The 17,796-nt window shown below is 46.0% G+C and overlaps 1 protein-coding gene across 5 annotated transcripts in view; it reads right to left on the bottom strand.

The window, feature by feature from the left end:
* The window catches only part of SIPA1L1 (signal induced proliferation associated 1 like 1), a 370,713-nt gene extending 353,319 nt beyond the window's left edge, over positions 1-17,394 (bottom strand). For all 5 annotated transcript variants that reach the window (XM_068254095.1, XM_068254094.1, XM_068254096.1 and 2 more), the window contains exon 1: positions 17,286-17,394. The gene's annotated coding sequence lies outside the window, so the exon portion shown is untranslated. The remainder of the gene's footprint in view (positions 1-17,285) is intronic.
* Between the last annotated feature and the right edge of the window lie 402 nt (positions 17,395-17,796).

Below are 17,796 nucleotides of genomic sequence, written 5' to 3'. Positions count from 1 at the left end.
GAGAGTTAAGCCTGTCTAACCCCCCTCATCTGTGACTAATTACAACTGTAATTTGATCTCTCCCTGTATCAGCTGACTGTCATTGCAGATAACCAGATAAGCTCATTTGAAAGCACAGGATGTTAATATGTCTGCATCACACTGCAGATTTATTGCTGGATTTGTATCAGCTGTAACAATGAAATGTTTTCCTTAAAAAGTTATGCTGTTGCATATCTTTTAGGAAGAGAGGAATTTCTGGGTACAGATCAGCTTAAATAGACAAGCTGAACTGAGAGCTATATGGAGGCTGCCGTATTTATTTCCTTTTAACCAATAGCAGTTGCCTGGCTGTAGCTATCACACACCTGAAACAAGCATGCAGCTAATGCACTCAGAAACATCTGGTCTGCATGCTTGTTCAGTCAGGGTCTATGGCTGAAAGTATACGAGAGAGAGGATCAGCAGGAGAGCCAGGCAATGTGCATTGTTTAAAAGGAAAAAGTTTAGCCTCCATATACTTCAGAGTTCAGGAGTCCTTTAATCTCTCTGCAGTAGAAGCCATGACACTGGACACCATTCTAAGACTGTGGAAAGAAAGGTAGAGTAGTATAAAAGAGGATGCGTGGAAAGGTTTCTGAGCCTAGCAAAATAGGAAACTGAGCTCAATAGCTCCACCGGTCTGTTGGGTTATTGACAGCACACCTGTTATCACCTTTCCAGCACTGCTTACAACACTGCATTGCTTCACCAAGCAAACACTCCTGCCAGAGAGGAAATCAGACACTGCCTACGTAAAACCCAAAAAATGCTTGATAGAAGGCGGTGCTGTTTACACTACAAAGGCTTTAAATACACTTGAAATATACAAATATTTACGCTTAGATTACCTCCAAAGATGAGGTTTCTTATTTCATGGTTGCTTCACTTGGTGGTTATATTCACAGCCCCATCCTCAGCGAACATCACATGATGCATCAAAGACCGGCAGAAACATGGTTGTGGAGTCGGTACAAAAATAATTCAACTCCAACTCCTTAGTGTTATGAAACCTCTGACTTCAGGTACCCAAAATGACTCAGACTCCTTAGTCTAATACTTACCAGGGCTGTGTATTTGGTAGAAAAATCATCCGATTCCTCAGTTTATGAAACCTCTCACACCAGGTACCCAAAACTGCACCGACTCCAAAGCACTGGGCAGAAAGCTTCTTCTTACAACTACAGAAAGGATGGAATATGGTGGGAGGAGGCCACAGTACTTCAATCTTTTCATGAAAAGTGCAGAGGTAGCCACTCCCATTTATTTGTTTGCTGAGATTTGGGGGAAATGTCAATAAGGCCCCTTGCACACTACATACGATTCCGATGTATGATTTTTAATCGGTACTGCATGTTGCGTTCTTTCTGCGTTTTTGTTTTAATAGCATCCAGGAAAAATCAGAATAGCAAATCGGATTTGGGGCCTATGTTCAAACATCACTCATCAGGATTAGCATAGGCCTTCAACATCTCAAAATCCAAAGCAGATTTTAAGAACAGTGAATTGCCCCACAAGCACAAGAATTCATCTTTATTCTTCATCCTTTACCTCGTTTCTAATTTTTCAGGACCAGTTGGAATCCTACTACTGAATTAGCACTAGCAGAACAATCATGACCATCCAACACTCCAACTTATGGTGCCCATACACGGTACAATAAAAACATTACATTTTCTGGTTCATTCGACCAAAACAATCGAATCCAATAAAAGCTTAAAACAATCTTTTTTGATCAAAAAAAAAAAAAAAAAAGATTATCCCGTTTTTTTCATTACAAATGATCTGACATGTTGGAAAAAGCTTTATATTCGATCTAACAGAATAATTGAACAAAGTTATTTAATCGAAAACATTTGTACCATGTATGGGCACCATAAGCATTTAGTATGCCTCTTCATCACCCCCACCCAAAGAGAGGGCAATGGTAATAAAAGGAAATAGCAAAATCACATGGGGAAGAGAAAAGAAAAAAAAAAGAAAAAAAAAAGAAAAAAAAAAAAAACCGGTGGCACCACTAATTATGACTACACCTATATTTCAGCATTACAAGCAGCAGCCTGGATTTCCCTCTGTCATGAATACAACACAAAACAGGGAGGAAAACAGAAGTTTGCCTTCTTAACCCTTTCTGGACCAGCACCCTCTGCCCCCTTAAGGACCAGAGGGTGCTGGTCCAGCAAACCGCCGCTTCCCGACGAATCGCAGCAAGTTACCGTCGCTCCCGCCGTACACGCCGCTCTGTCCCCGACGCAGGCTGCTCTCTCTGCCGTCGCTATGACAGCAGAGCACTGTGCGCCGGTCAGGAGGCGCTTTCATTGGCTCCTGACCCTGTCATTCCATGTAAGCCAATGGGAACGGCTTACATGAATGACAGGGCCAGGAGCCAATGAAAACGGCTCCTGCCCGGCTCACAGTGCTCTGCCGTCAGAGGTGGCAGGGCATCACATTGCGGCGGGGGCAGAGCGGACCGAGTGATGCGGACGGGCTGGGGCGCGCGGTCAATGGGACGTAGAGTTTACGTCCGGTCAGGACCGCAGCGCCCCTTGCCCGACGTAGATTCGTACTCGCTCGGTCCGCAGGTAGTTAAAAACAGAAGGCATTTGCAATTATTCAGGTTGGATTGAGCATACAATGTCTCCCACAATGCATCACTACTGAATACGCAAATCCTCCCTGAAAGCCAAGACACACCTCCAGAGCCCGCTGGAATGCAACGATGTGTCAGCTTGTTAATTATACAGAGCCACAATAATCCAACATGCATACAGACTGTTTAAAGGGGTTCTGTGTGGGGGTGCGGAGGGTAAAAACAGACACTTACCTGGGGCTTCTACCAGCCTGCCGTAGCAGTCATGTCCCACGCTTCCGCTCACTGCCTGCGCAGTAAGCTTCCGATGACGCGAACAGGAGCACGCATTATTAGTCTGTGTTAAGCTGGCCACTAACGGTCCAATTTCTAGCGAAAAATCGTTTGAGCGATCAGAAATTCTGATCGGACGAAAAATCGTTCACTACACCATCAACTAACCAACCATTGCTTCCTATCTATCACGACCACCAAGAAAATCCAAATTTTTGTTCGACGAAAATTCATTTGGGCGACATTTTTTTCACTCGTTCATAATCGTTTGTGTCCACCAATGGAGATTATTTACAACCAATCCGATCAGAATTTCTGATCGCTCGAACGATTTTTCGCTAGAAATTGGACCATTAGTGGCCACCTTTAAGGCCCATACTCACGAGGGACTTTTGTCGCCTCAACACGCGGCGCGCGCGTGTTGCGGCGACAGGTCGCCCGTGAGTATGGGCCGTCGCACGCGCGCGCCCCCGAACTGTCGCCCGTCGCTATGTCGCCATGCGATTGAAACTTTCAATCGCATGGCGACAGTCGCCGCTGCCCCCCCGCCGCAACTGTCGCTAGTCCGCGTGAGTACGCGGACTAGCGACAGCAACCTCCATTGAGGTTCACAGACCTTCCGGTGAGCTTCCGGCGGGGGGAGGAGGAACGTCAGCGACAGCTTCCGCCTTGCCGCTGGTCCCTCTTCCGCATGTGTACGCGGAGGGACCTGGCGAGAAGCTGTCGCCGGCCTGTCGCCCACACGCTCACGTGTGCTGGCGACAGGCGAGTTTTGCAGCCCGTGAGTACGGGCCATTAGACAAACAATTGCCCGGTGCCGGCGGCGGGGAACATTACTGCTACAGGGGGCTATTAAAAGCCCCAGGTTAGTGTCTGTTACCCTCAGCACCCACAGAACCCCTTTGAGGCCAGAAACCCACTAGGAACGATTTTCTGAGCTAATATAATGCTATGGCTGTGATCCCACTTGAGCGATTAGTAATTGCTTCTAGTGGGATTCTGGCCTTAGGCTGGTTAGTAATCAGTGCATGGCGTGGATTACTGTGGCTCTATGGGGTAAGACTTCAATCACCCTGAGTTACAGATTGCCCAGAACTCCTAGCAGTGTGTAAGGGGCTAAAAGGGACCCAAAAGCCCTGATATTAAGGGGGGGGGGGGAAGGAAAACAAAAAAACAAAACAAAAAACTTTCAGGGTCAACAAAGGGAGGATGTGCATATCCAGCAGTGATGCATCGTGGGAGACAACATATGCTGACTCCAACCTGAATAATCGCAAACGCCTTCTGAAGACAAACATCTGTTTTGCATACTATTTTCAGTGAAAGGGCTTTTTGGTCCTTGACAAACATCTGTTTTGCATACTATTTTCAGTGAAAGGGCTTTTTGGTCCTTAAGGCCCATACACACGGGCTACAACTGTTGCTGGAAACACATGGCGCGCGCATGTTGCGGCAACAGGTCCTTCATGTGTATGAGGCGCGCGCAAGCAACTGTTGCTAATCAGAGCTCCAGTCTCCAGGCGATTGACTTGTTCAATCCCCGGCAACAGCTGTTGCAGCAACCGTCCCTAGTCTCAAGTCTGTGTGGTCGTGTGTATGCTAGTCTCTAGCAACTCGTGAGTCCGACAGTTCACTGAACCTGCGACAGAAGTTGCTGAGCAACAGTTTCCGTTATGTTGCAGACAGGTTGTTGCCGCGTGTATACAATCGTTGCTTGTATACAACTGTCGTTGCCGGAGACTTTCAACTGTTGCTTGTCTCCATGCAACTGCAGACATCCGTGCCTCATGTGTATGTAGTTATGGCCCATACTCACGAGGGACTTTTGTCGCCTCAACACGCGGCGCGCGCGTGTTGCGGCGACAGGTCGCCCGTGAGTATGGGCCGCGCGCACCCCGAACTGTCGCCCGCAACGGGCGCGCACCCCGAACTGTCGCCCGTCGCTGATGTCGCCAGGCGATTGAACAGTTCAATCGCCTGGCGACAGTCGCCGCCGCAACTCCGCCGCAGCTGTCGCTAGTCCGCATGAGTACGCGGACTAGCGACAGCAACCTCCATTGAGGTACACAGAGCTTCCGGCGGGGGGAGGAGGAACGCGGAGGGACCTGGCGAGGAGCTGTCGCCGGCCTGTCGCCCACACGCTCACGTGTGCTGGCGACAGGCAACATTTGCTGCCGTGAGTATGGGCCATTAGCTACATGCACACATGGCACAATTGTCCCCCCATTGCATGGCTACAAGAGACCAGGGAGCGATAGCTCCCTGGCGGCGACAGCTATCTACACGTCTCGCCAGAAAGGCAGAGACGCGGTGGAAGCTGTCTGTGAATGGAGCATCCCCCAGCCGGATGCTCCGTTCACTTGCATCGGGTCTCCTGTCGCTAGTCCGCATACACACGCGGACTAGCGACAGTTGCAGCGAAGTTGCGGCGACAGCTGTTGCCAGCCGCCTGCCGACAGCTCAGAGTAGCGACGGTTCAGGGCACACGTGTCATACACACGGGCGACCTGACGCCACGTGGTTGCGGCGACAGCCGTACCCAGTGTGTATGAGCCATAACACCTTATGCTGGGAATACATGGCTCGATTCTGAGCCATTTAGATGGCTCGATAGATAACTTCCGTCATGTTCGATCTCCAGCCTGATCGTTTCGTCGCTCGATTCCGCATTGAAGACAATGCAAAAGGATAAGAAAAACGAGCGGAAGAGAATCGCCTGCGGAATTAAGTGGGGAAATCGATCGAACGGGAGAATGGAGTGGCGGAATCGAGCCGTGTATTCCCAGCATTACACACTCCTAGGAGTTTGGGTTCACTATGAGCTTGCTGGGCAATCTGTAAAAAAAAAAAAATTGATAATCTGGAATCAGGAAAGAAATGTGATTTAATGTAAACACTCGGTCCGCAGTATTCATAGTGGAGTGACCTTACAGTTACCTGCACATATTTAAGTCTTTATGGTGACCACATGCCCTGTATTTATACTATTGCTTCTAAGGAATGCACAAAAATAGAATCAGCATGCGTTCAAATTGTGCTACGCATTCCTGGCTACTTTACTGTGAGAAAGCAGTGTGCCCACAACACTTCAGTCTAAAGGCTGCAACAGAATATCAGCAGGCCATACTATGGTTGACACAGGCAACATCACCGCTTTTGTCTAGGTTAAAATCCTAACATGTGTATCCACTGTGGGTGAGCAGCACATAGACTGGTGTTCCACTAACTTGGAATTCCACAGATGTGCAGATGTTTAACTCAAAGCGCAGCATCTTACAAGTTACAGTGAAAGTCCATCCTAACAAAAAAAAAACAACAACAAAAAATACATAAGTCAGGGCTGTGTAGTCGGTACAAAAATCTTCTGACTCCAACACCTCAGTTTATGAAACTACGACTCAGACTCCGGGTACCCAAAATTACTCCGACTCCTTAGTCTAACACTTAACAGGGCCGTGGATTTCGTACAATAGTCATCCGACTCCGGAGTTTATGAAATCGACTCCGACTCCGGGTGCCCAAAATTGCCCCGACTCAGACTCCACAGCCCTGACATAAGTAAGCGACCTAATTACCAACAGAAATATACTCCTAAACAAAGCAGAATATCCAAAAGCTAACAAAGACAAGTTCAGGACAGGTTTGAGTATGGGGCCCGTTTCCACTCGAGCCGCACGAGTCTGCAGGACGCGCGGCAGCTCTTCTGGGTCTGTGGCTACGCAGACGAATCCCATCAGCCAGGCTGGGATTTGCAGCCTCCCGCACCATTTCGGATGGCAATGTTGGCTTAATCTGTAGCGCAAGATATATATATATATATAGAGATATATATCTATAGAGCTTGCGCTACCGATTCGCCCAACATTGCCATCCGAAATGGTGCTGCGAATCCCAGCACAGCTGATGGGATATGTCTGCATAGCCGCAGACTCAGAAGAGCTGCCGCGCGTCCTGCAGACTCGTGTGGCTCAAATGTAGAGAGAGAAAGAGATAGATACATACATACATACATACATACATACATACATACCCATATCTCCCTCAGAAATCTATTCCGAATGGTCCTAGCTCCCCATAGGGCAAGTAACAAACAAGCAGCGAAACATTTAAAGTGGTCCTTAACTCAGAACTTGCTTTCTGCTCTAGAAGATAAGCAAAATCATAACAACCTTTCAAGAAAAGCATTAGTTTGTTACAGCTGATACAAATTCTGCAATAAATCTACAGTGTGTCTACAAATTAGCTGCTCTGCCAAGGCAGTTACCCGACACAGCTTAGATCAGACACCGATGAGGGGAAATTAGATAGGCTTAAAGTGAACCTAAACTGAGAAGGATATGGATTTTATTTAAAAATAATACCAGTTGCCCGACTCTCCTGCTGATCCTGTGTCTCTAATACTTTTAGCCACAGCCCCTCAACAAGCATGGAGATCAGGTGCTCTGACTGGATTAGCTGCATGCTTGTTTCAGGTGTGTGATTCAGCCACTACTGCAGCCAGAGATCAGGAGGACTGACAAGCAACTGGTATTGTTTAAAAGGAGACATCCATATCCCTCTCAGTTAAGGTTGCCTTTAACTCTCAATATGTGCAAGAGTTCAGGTCCTCTTTAATGGCATATTTGACATATCAAGTTTGCTGCTTCATTTGTGGCAGGGAAAACTTATCTTTAGAGCCATTGGTCAGAGAGAGAAAGAGATGTACACACTTCACATTTCAGAAAGTCCACTACACATGGCTCGGCTCTCCAGGCAGTTCTATGGGGGAGGGGTACACCACCACAGAAAAGTCAATAGTAGCTTCTGCAAGAACAATAATGGTCAGTTGTTAGTGATTTACCACAAAGGATCAATGGATCACAAGCAACCTCTAAATGACGACAGTACACGCTGCTCTACAATATCAAAGGAGAAAGTCATGAACAACGCCTTGTTGGAGGAAAATTTACTGTGAAGACACCCATGTTTAATAAATATTATTCCTACCCAAGATTCAGTGCAATAAACCTTCATGGGAATCTCCTTTAAAAAGGAAGTTAACCGAAGGATAGAAGTAGTAGTAGTGGGGGGGAGAAAAAGAAAATCAGTGAGATATTACAAAATAGAAGAGAGATCACAAAATGATTGACACTTGCTGTGTATTTTGGTCATGTTGTTAGATCCCCGTAAGCCTGTGGGTCATCATCTTTACTACTGGCAGACATTAAACAAACAAGAAAACAGCACCACTGGCTGCCATTACCTATAAACACACCCACCAACTATGTGATATTATAGACACACCTATACCTGTATATGCAGAGGGAGATTGGCAGTTGGAAACAGCTGTTTTTCCCACAATGCAATGAGGTTCACAGACAGGGAATGGTCAGGGCCACGGCTCTGACATCACACTGTGGGAGGAGTTTATTACCACAATATCAGCCACACAGAAATCCCAAATGATCTATTCATGAAAAAGGTATAGATTTCTTGTGGGAAAAAGGGTTGTCGGCTAGTGATTTATTTAATCTTTTCTGGATCGCTACCTACCTAGATGGGGTGTTTTCATATCTGATCTAAAAATAAATAAATAAATAAAAAAAGAAGATTGATCTACTCTATGCGGACGGTGCTAAGCCATTTATACATTTGCACACACAGTGGTGTATGCATTCCAATAGCAACACCCCTATGCAGTCACTTATCTCAGAACACAATTTTACACCACCACATCTCTGTTATCACCAATACATAGCTTGTTTTGCTTGTCAACAGAAAGTGGACTCTGATCCTATTCCATTCTAATATACTCAAAGCCTGTCTAGACAACCCCTTCCTCTATAATTAAGGCGAAGGAAATTGTTTCAGCGAGGTGAATCATGGAATCGGATGCCGTGCTGAAGGGTAAGGATATACAGTGCACTAGCGTGACATTCCCTTAAATGTAGAAGAATGGAGACCTTATAAACAAATGTTGCTCAAGAGAAACAGCCAGGCAGAAATATTCTCCTATAAATTCCTTGTCCCCAACACACTGGCTAGTCTTTGTTAACAAGCAATGCACAACTGCAACTTCCACTTTTCACCAGTCTCGTGAAACTACGTCCCACAATTTCAAAGGGTGAAGACGTTACCAAACGCGCAGGCATGACTTGTGCTTGCAGTTCATACATACGGGCTCTGGCAGTTTAGCAATTGCAAGTCTACAACTTACACAGGAGCAACATATAAGCACCCATGTTATAGGTAATAGGTCATTTTTATAAGTAGCTAACAAAATATTGCTCCAAATTGATCCGGAGTAAAAGTTTTGCAAATAATTATTTAAAAAACATGGGCAAAATGGAGCTTCAGACTGCCTGGGAGGGGAAACGTTTACTGATGGGTCTAGAGTTTAGTCCCGTCCCGACCCGTCCCCCAACAGGTGTACTTTAAAGCGGACCTGAACTCAGAACTTCCTCTGCTCTATAAGATAAGCAACAGCATAATAATCTTTAAAGAAAAACATTTCTTTATTACAGCTGAAACAAATCTAGCAAAAAAAAAAAAATCTGCAGTGTGTCTACTCCCTGCTTTCATGGAAGCAGACATACAGTGGAGGAAATAATTATTTGACCCCTCACTGATTTTGTAAGTTTGTCCAATGACAAAGAAATGAAAAGTCTCAGAACAGTATCATTTCAATGGTAGGTTTATTTTAACAGTGGCAGATAGCACATCAAAAGGAAAATCGAAAAAATAACCTTAAATAAAAGATAGCAACTGATTTGCATTTCATTGAGTGAAATAAGTTTTTGAACCCCTACCAACCATTAGGGGTTCTGGCTCCCACAGAGTGGTTAGACACGTCTACTCAATTAGTCACCCTCATTAAGGACACCTGTCTTAACTAGTCACCTGTATAAAAGACACCTGTCCACAGAATCAATCAATCAAGCAGACTCCAAACTCTCCAACATGGGAAAGACCAAAGAGCTGTCCAAGGATGTCAGAGACAAAATTGTAGACCTGCACAAGGCTGGAATGGGCTACAAAACCATTAGCAAGAAGCTGGGAGAGAAGGTGACAACTGTTGGTGCGATTGTTCGAAAATGGAAGGAGCACAAAATGACCATCAATCGACCTCGCTCTGGGGCTCCACGCAAGATCTCACCTCGTGGGGTGTCAATGGTTCTGAGAAAGGTGAAAAAGCATCCTAGAACTACACGGGAGGAGTTAGTGAATGACCTCAAATTAGCAGGGACCACAGTCACCAAGAAAACCATTGGAAACACATTACACCGCAATGGATTAAAATCCTGCAGGGCTCGCAAGGTCCCCCTGCTCAAGAAGGCACATGTGCAGGCCCGTCTGAAGTTTGCCAATGAACACCTGAATGATTCTGTGAGTGACTGGGAGAAGGTGCTGTGGTCTGATGAGACCAAAATAGAGCGCTTTGGCATTAACTCAACTCGCTGTGTTTGGAGGAAGAAAAATGCTGCCTATGACCCCCAAAACACCGTCCCCACCGTCAAGCATGGGGGTGGAAACATTTTGCTTTGGGGGTGTTTTTCTGCTAAGGGCACAGGACAGCTTAATCACATTAACGGGAAAATGGACGGAGCCATGTATCGTGAAATCCTGAACGACAACCTCCTTCCCTCTGCCAGGAAACTGAAAATGGGTCGTGGATGGGTATTCCAGCATGACAATGACCCAAAACATACAGCAAAGGCAACAAAGGAGTGGCTCAAGAAGAAGCACATTAAGGTCATGGAGTGGCCTAGTCAGTCTCCGGACCTTAATCCAATAGAAAACCTATGGAGGGAGCTCAAGCTCAGAGTTGCACAGAGACAGCCTTGAAACCTTAGGGATTTAGAGATGATCTGCAAAGAGGAGTGGACCAACATTCCTCCTAAAATGTGTGCAAACTTGGTCATCAATTACAAGAAACGTTTGACCTCTGTGCTTGCAAACAAGGGTTTTTCCACTAAGTATTAAGTCTTTTATTGTTAGAGGGTTCAAAAACTTATTTCACTCAATGAAATGCAAATCAGTTGCTATCTTTTATTTAAGGTTATTTTTTCGATTTTCCTTTTGATGTGCTATCTGCCACTGTTAAAGGGACTCCGAGCAGTGCAGAAACTATGGAAAGATGCACATCATTTTAAAGCTCTCTTTCACCTCTTTCCAATGATATATAAACCACCACCCTACGTCTTTTAGTTTTTGCTATTTTCGCGATTGAAATTGCCGCGGCCTCGATTTCGATCGCGAAAATAGAGAAAACTAAAAGGCGTAGGGCAACGATTTATGTGTCGTTAGAAAGAGGAGAAAGAGAGCTTTAAAATGATATCCATCAAGCCATAGTTATATTGTATTACACAGGACGACACTTTCCCCAGTGTCAGCAGCTCCATTCTGCTGAATGCAGCTGCTGACTTTGACAAAAAGTCGCCCTGTGTAATACAATATAACTATGGCTTGATGGATATCATTTTAAAGCTCTCTTTCTCCTCTTTCTGACGACACCTAAATCGTTGCCCTACGCCTTTTAGTTTTCTCTATTTTCGCGATCGAAATCGCAGCCGCGGCAATTTCAATCGCAAAAATAGCGAAAACTAAAAGGCGTAGGGTGGCGGTTTATATATCATTGGAAAGAGGAGAAAGAGAGCTTTAAAATGATGTGCATCTTTCCATAGTTTCTGCACTGCTCGGAGTCCCTTTAAAATAAACCTACCATTGAAATGATACTGTTCTGAGACTTTTCATTTCTTTGTCATTGGACAAACTTACAAAATCAGTGAGGGGTCAAATAAGTATTTCCTCCACTGTAAGTATAACATACTATGTTTATAAATTAGCTGTTCTGCCAAGGCAGCCAGCTGAGAGATCAAATGACACTGGTGATAAGTCACAGATTAGGGGGGGAATTAGACAGGCTAAACTCTCTACATACATACAGGGTGCATTTCTCTAGGTTTTCCTTCTGTCCTGTGCAAGCGTTCAGGTCCACTTTAAAGGCATATAAACCATGTTTGCACGTGGGGTTTAAAATTGTACCTGAAGGGAGAAAAAGTGCTCTAAATGGGTACTTGCCTCAGAGGGAAGCCTCTGGATAATCCAGTGGCTTCTCCCGTCCCCCTTTTCTCCACTGACCCAGTGCTGGAACCCCCAGAACCTCATCGATAAAGGCTGTGTCAAGCAGTGTGTGCAGATCTGCTCCCGACTGTGAATGAGCGTGGCCACACTGAGCAGGACGCCTCGCACTGAGCAACTAGGGCTCTGCTTTTTCACCCCTGCCCAAGTGGCTCTGTGCTATTGTGCAGAAGAAAGGTGTGTTCACCTGCATTTGTTCACAAACGGAAGCACGGCCACCACCTTCCAGAGGGTCCCGGTGATTCCTTTAACAATTTTAAGTTACAGTGATGACATAATACTGATGACCAAATGTCCCCTGCTATACGTACCTTAATTTGACAGACCACACAACACAGGAGAGCCGACTGCCTGTATACATGGTGATGAGTAAATGTGCTATGCCGTCTGATAATTCAGTATACATACAATCCTAAAATCTCCCACTAACCTCTGACGAGACAAAGACAAAAAGAAAATACTCTCTCCACATCATAGCTCAACTAAAACATTTATCATTAGCAGACATGACTTCGGAATGAGTAAAACCCAGACACCTTCACATCACCCTTCAGGCTCCACTCAAACATTCAGAAGTTTTCAAGACACGAAAAAGAAAAAAAAAAAAAAACCTGACAGATGCTACGGCAGAGCCCTGAGGTCATTTTCAGGTTGCAGTCAGTGGAGACGTTCCCTAAATATCCTAATATTGCTTAAGCCGGCTATAGACCTTAACTGAAGGTCAACCAAAATGATAATGTGTGATTGTTTTGTCCGACAGTCTAACTTCAGTTAGTGGCAGTCATGTACAAGTGGTATGTGCTGTCCTATGAGGATGGGGCAGGGAGGAGGGGCAGGAGGCTCCTTTCTGCACTGGGAGGGGGCAAAAGAGACTGAATGAGAAATTCTCCACAGCACTCTGCTGGATACCAGTGTTGTGATGGGTGCATAAGGTATACAGGGGACATCAGACTGTCAAGCCCAGAACAATGACTATTGTTTCAGCAGTAAAGTCCCTGAATAAGGCTTTACAGTTACTTTGTTTCTTATAGCACACTACAGGTACAAGAGAAGAAAGACTAATAAATAATTCCAGGAATGATGAACAAGATGCGCACATGCCAATTATCAGAGACTTATATGAAATGGAGCTGCAGTTTTAAAAATGTAATGCATCCAGTATGCACTGGAAAATAACATCTTCCCAGCCCACAACAGCCCCAGGTACCTTATCACACAGCAGCTTGAGAGAGACAGCAGAATCCAAGCAGCTTTGCTCAAATACACTTAGGGCCCATTCACACTTGAAAGCGCAAAACGCCGGCGCTTACCGCCGGTGTTTTGCTGGAGTGATTTTTCAGCGGAAAAACCACTGAGCACATTTTTCCACAATCACGTTTAGCGCTTCTATAGCACTGAAACTCGATCGCCGGGAAATCTCCTGAAAATGGTGGAGGCGACGCGTTTGCGTTTCGCGATTTTGGGCGATATGCGGCAATTAGCGCAAATCGCCCAAGTAAGAACGGGCCCATAGGGTTTTATTACACTAGCGCTTTTAAAAAGCGCTAGCGTTTGAGCGTTTTCCCACAATTGTGTGAATGAGCCCTTAAATGGGTTCTGTAGATCAAAAAAAAAAAACACGAAACAACACTTACCTGGGGCTTCTATCGGCCCCCTGCAGCTGTAATGTCCCGTGCCGTCCTCCTACGATCCTCTGCTCCCCGCTGCTGGTCCCAGTCCAATTATTCCTGACAACTGCGGCTGCGCAGCTGTGGCCGTGCACATGCTCGTTCCTGCTCGTGTCTCCGGGAGCATACTGCGCCTGTGCAGTAAGCTCCCGGAGACGTGAGCGAGCACTATTTGTCTAGTTAGACGAACAATTGACCGGTGCTGGCGGTGGGGAACAGAGGATCGCAGGAAGACACGGGACATGACAGCTGCAGGGGGCCGATAGAAGCCCCAGGTAAGTGTCAGTTTTTGTTTTTTTTAATGATCCACAGAACCCCTTTACAGTACTTAAAGTACCCCTGAACTAAGTTTTTGTTCTTGTTTGTAAAGGAAACGTGGGAAAAAAGGTCAGTACTGCGCAGGACACTACCGGGCCGCGGGCTCGCGAATGCACAGTGGTCACCAAAGTGGCTGGGTTGGTGGCTGCTACGGAGAGGAGACCGGCTTGGAGCAGAGCTGCGGTGAGGGACACATAGGCTTCCAAGGGCTGGAGGAGGTAAGCAAATCTGACTTTTTCTCAGATGTTTACTTTAATTAGGTTTTATCTGTAGATCTGTGACGGATGTCAAAGCACCATCCTCACCCTCCAGCATCCCCCTGTGATCCCCACACTGCTCAGCCGTAATATTCGACTGAGCAGAACATCAATTATGGGCGGGGAGAAAGTGGCAGATCCCCTCCTCTCAGGTCATCCTAAGGAACACTGTCAGACCATAAAGGCCACATATCACCAGTCCTACACTCCCTTCACTGGCTACCTATAAAATGGAGGATCCTATTCAAGATCGGCCTACTGACATTTAAATCACTTTATAATCTGGGCCCTGGATACATAAAAGAAATGTTGCAGCTGCACAGCAATCCCTGCAATCTCAGATCCACAGGTTCTAATAATCTAGTCATACCCAGAGTCCACCTGAAAACTTTTGGTCCCAGAACCTTCTGTCATGCTGCTCCAACATTATGGAACTCCTTACCTCAGCAGATAAGGACAGATCCATCTTTGGACGTGTTTAAATCCAGACTGAAGACTTACCTGTTCAGTTTGGCATTTGCAGAAATATAATTTTTGTTGTGTTAATAGTCCTACAACCAATTAATGAATCAGAGAGCCTAAGCGCTTTGAGTCCTATGGGAGAAAAGCGCTATAGAAAGGTTATTGTTAGAAAGAACTATGCTACACAAGGCCATGGAGTCAGAGCAATTTTTGGGTACCTGGAGTCGGTGGTTTCAGAAACAGAGGAGTCTGATGAATTTTGTACCAACTAGACAGCCCTGATGCTGCACACACATTTACAACTATCCCGAAGCACACACACATCGCAGCTCACCTGCGTATTGTGTGCAGTGATAAGCAGGAGATAAAGTTCCTAAGGACAGGATGAGAGGAAGGGAACTGCCACTTCCTCCCCACCCATAAAAGAATATTACGGCTACGCAGTGCGGGGACCACAGGGGGCGCTATAGGGTGCGGATGGTGCTGTGACATGTCACAGCAATGTAGATAAAACAAACAAAAACAAACAAAAGTTCAGGGGAACTGCCATTGTTCCTGAAGATATCTGGCCAATTCCATAACTGATCAAATTGGCTAGGAATTGATGCAGCAGTTATCTAAAATCTGTCAAATAGATTCATTTGTCTACTTGAGAATTCTAGATCAAAATGGCACGGGGGTCGAGAACTGCAGGAGATCTACGACCCGTAGTTTTGCACGCATTCTGCCCAGCATCTGGGGGTAGACCTGCAGACGTTCCCCCGAGCATCTGGGGGTAGACCTGCAGACGTTCCCCCGAGCATCTGGGGGTAGACCTGCAGACGTTCCCCCGAGCATCTGGGGGTAGACCTGCAGACGTTCCCCCGAGCATCTGGGGGTAGACCTGCAGACGTTCCCCCGAGCATCTGGGGGTAGACCTGCAGACGTTCCCCCGAGCATCTGGGGGTAGACCTGCAGACGTTCCCCCGAGCATCTGGGGGTAGACCTGCAGACGTTCCCCCGAGCATCTGGGAGTAGACCTGCAGACGTTCCCCCGAGCATCTGGGAGTAGACCTGCAGACGTTCCCCCGAGCATCTGGAGTAGACCTGCAGACGTTCCCCCGAGCATCTGGAGTAGACCTGCAGACGTTCCCCCGAGCATCTGGAGTAGACCTACAGACGTTCCCCCGAGCATCTGAGTAGACCTGCAGACATTAGCCCAAGCATCTAAGTAGACCTGCACACATTAAACCCAGAATCTGAGTAGACCATCTGAGCGTACCAGCACACAATGCCCCAAACCTCTGTGTAGACCTGTAGATATCACAACCAGCAACTGAATATCCTGATACACATCACCCTGGCATGTGGAAAAGCATATGCACATCACCCCTAGCATCTGAGGCCTTTACAGCCTTCCCAATAGCAGATAATGCTTTGCCTGCACAGAAGGGAGAGCTCACAAGCCTTCAGCTATAATTAGGTATGCAATCCTCTATCACTGCACTTTCATACACAGTAGCATGCAAGGTATGGGAACATTTATCAAATTATGCAACTGTAACTAAAGTTTTACTTTAATTAACTAGCAATTTGTTAATTAACTAGCAGCTTGTAGCTTTCCCCTTTCTGGGTCATTGGAAAGGCATTAGGAGAATTTTCTGATTAACACTTCTCTAGGCATATTGTGCTTTATTATATACTAAAGAAAAAAAAAATATTGCCTTTACCCAAAAATGTTATTCTAACTCCATCATGTTATTTTACCTTCCATAGGGATGAGCAGAGTTTAGTATTGGCCAGAGAGTTTAGTTACGGTTAATAAAGCTCAGAGACACATTCACAATCCATGCACAATCTGTCCTCAATCAGCACAATTCACTGGTGCTTGTTTTTCATCAGCCACCTGCAGAGAGCATCCCAAATGGGGGACTCAGCAGCTGCCCCCTTTCCAGTTCCCTGGCAGCTCCGCTGTGACAATTCACATGGCAACAAAAAAAAAAATTAAAAAAAATAAAACACACTTAAGATGCCCATTAACAGTACAATTTTTTCACAGGATGCAATCTTTCAATGTGATTTTTACAATCAAGTTGTGCAGAAAACTGCAGCCTGTGGCAAAAAATCACCGTAATACGATTCCATGGTCGATTTGATTGAAAAATTTAATCAATCCGATGTAGGAATTTCCGATCAAATTGGAAGAGAGAAAATGCCCTAAATCGACCCACAATCAATAATTAGCTTCCATTACTTTCTATCATAAAAATTGCATCAAAAGATTGCATCTGATGAAAAAATTGTACAGTTAATGGGCACCAAAGGATGAAAACCCCAAGTGTTTGAATAAAAAACAATGCAGCAAAATCAGGCGGTGGGTAACACTTCCTATCCATGCAAGCAATTGGCAGGGCTAAAAGTACATGAGCGAGCCCTGGAAGTGGTTCTGTCACCAGCAGGCAGAATACAATGATCTGGGATGACTGCATGTTACGGGATAGAAACCATCAATAGCCGCCTGTCTCCCCCACACACCAAACGCAATTTACACCTCAACCAGGGAGGCAACCGGCAGACGAAGCCCAGGGGCGGCTACGCTACCTTTTCAGAAGCGTCCCGTTGTCCTCGGTGTCCCCCGTTCCCCGTCCCGGTCCTCGTAACTCCCGCGCCTTGCAGAAGTTCCACACCGAGCGGCGCATAGCTAATGTGAGCTGCGCAGACGCGAATTTTGATCTGCGCCGGCGCAATGAAAGAAATCGATCGTGGGCGAGCGCTTTCTTTCGCTGTGAACGCGCGGTTCGGAATCGCGGGCTGCCGCTAGGGGGAACTGCCTTGAAAAATGTTCGGCTGGAGGATTCTGCCCAATAGTTAGAGGATATGGAACAGGAGGGGACGGACCCCGAGAGGCAGTGCTGTTGGTTTTACTTAGTACTTTATGGTTACTACGAGTCAGCTGCATGCGATGATTATGGCCCTGGGTCTCCATCACTAAGCTGGGTACCCCATATACTATACAGGATTAGTATTAGATAACGGAATTGACGCTGAGCTGAGAGACCCATAATGGACTTGAGGGATCTCTCGCTGGTTCTTTTTTAGTTTTAGCCAAGGG

Source organism: Hyperolius riggenbachi, chromosome 9, assembly GCF_040937935.1.
Source record: "Hyperolius riggenbachi isolate aHypRig1 chromosome 9, aHypRig1.pri, whole genome shotgun sequence".
Taxonomy (NCBI): domain Eukaryota; kingdom Metazoa; phylum Chordata; class Amphibia; order Anura; family Hyperoliidae; genus Hyperolius; species Hyperolius riggenbachi.
Note: the sequence above shows the minus strand (reverse complement) of the source record. Positions and strands in the feature narration are given on the sequence as shown.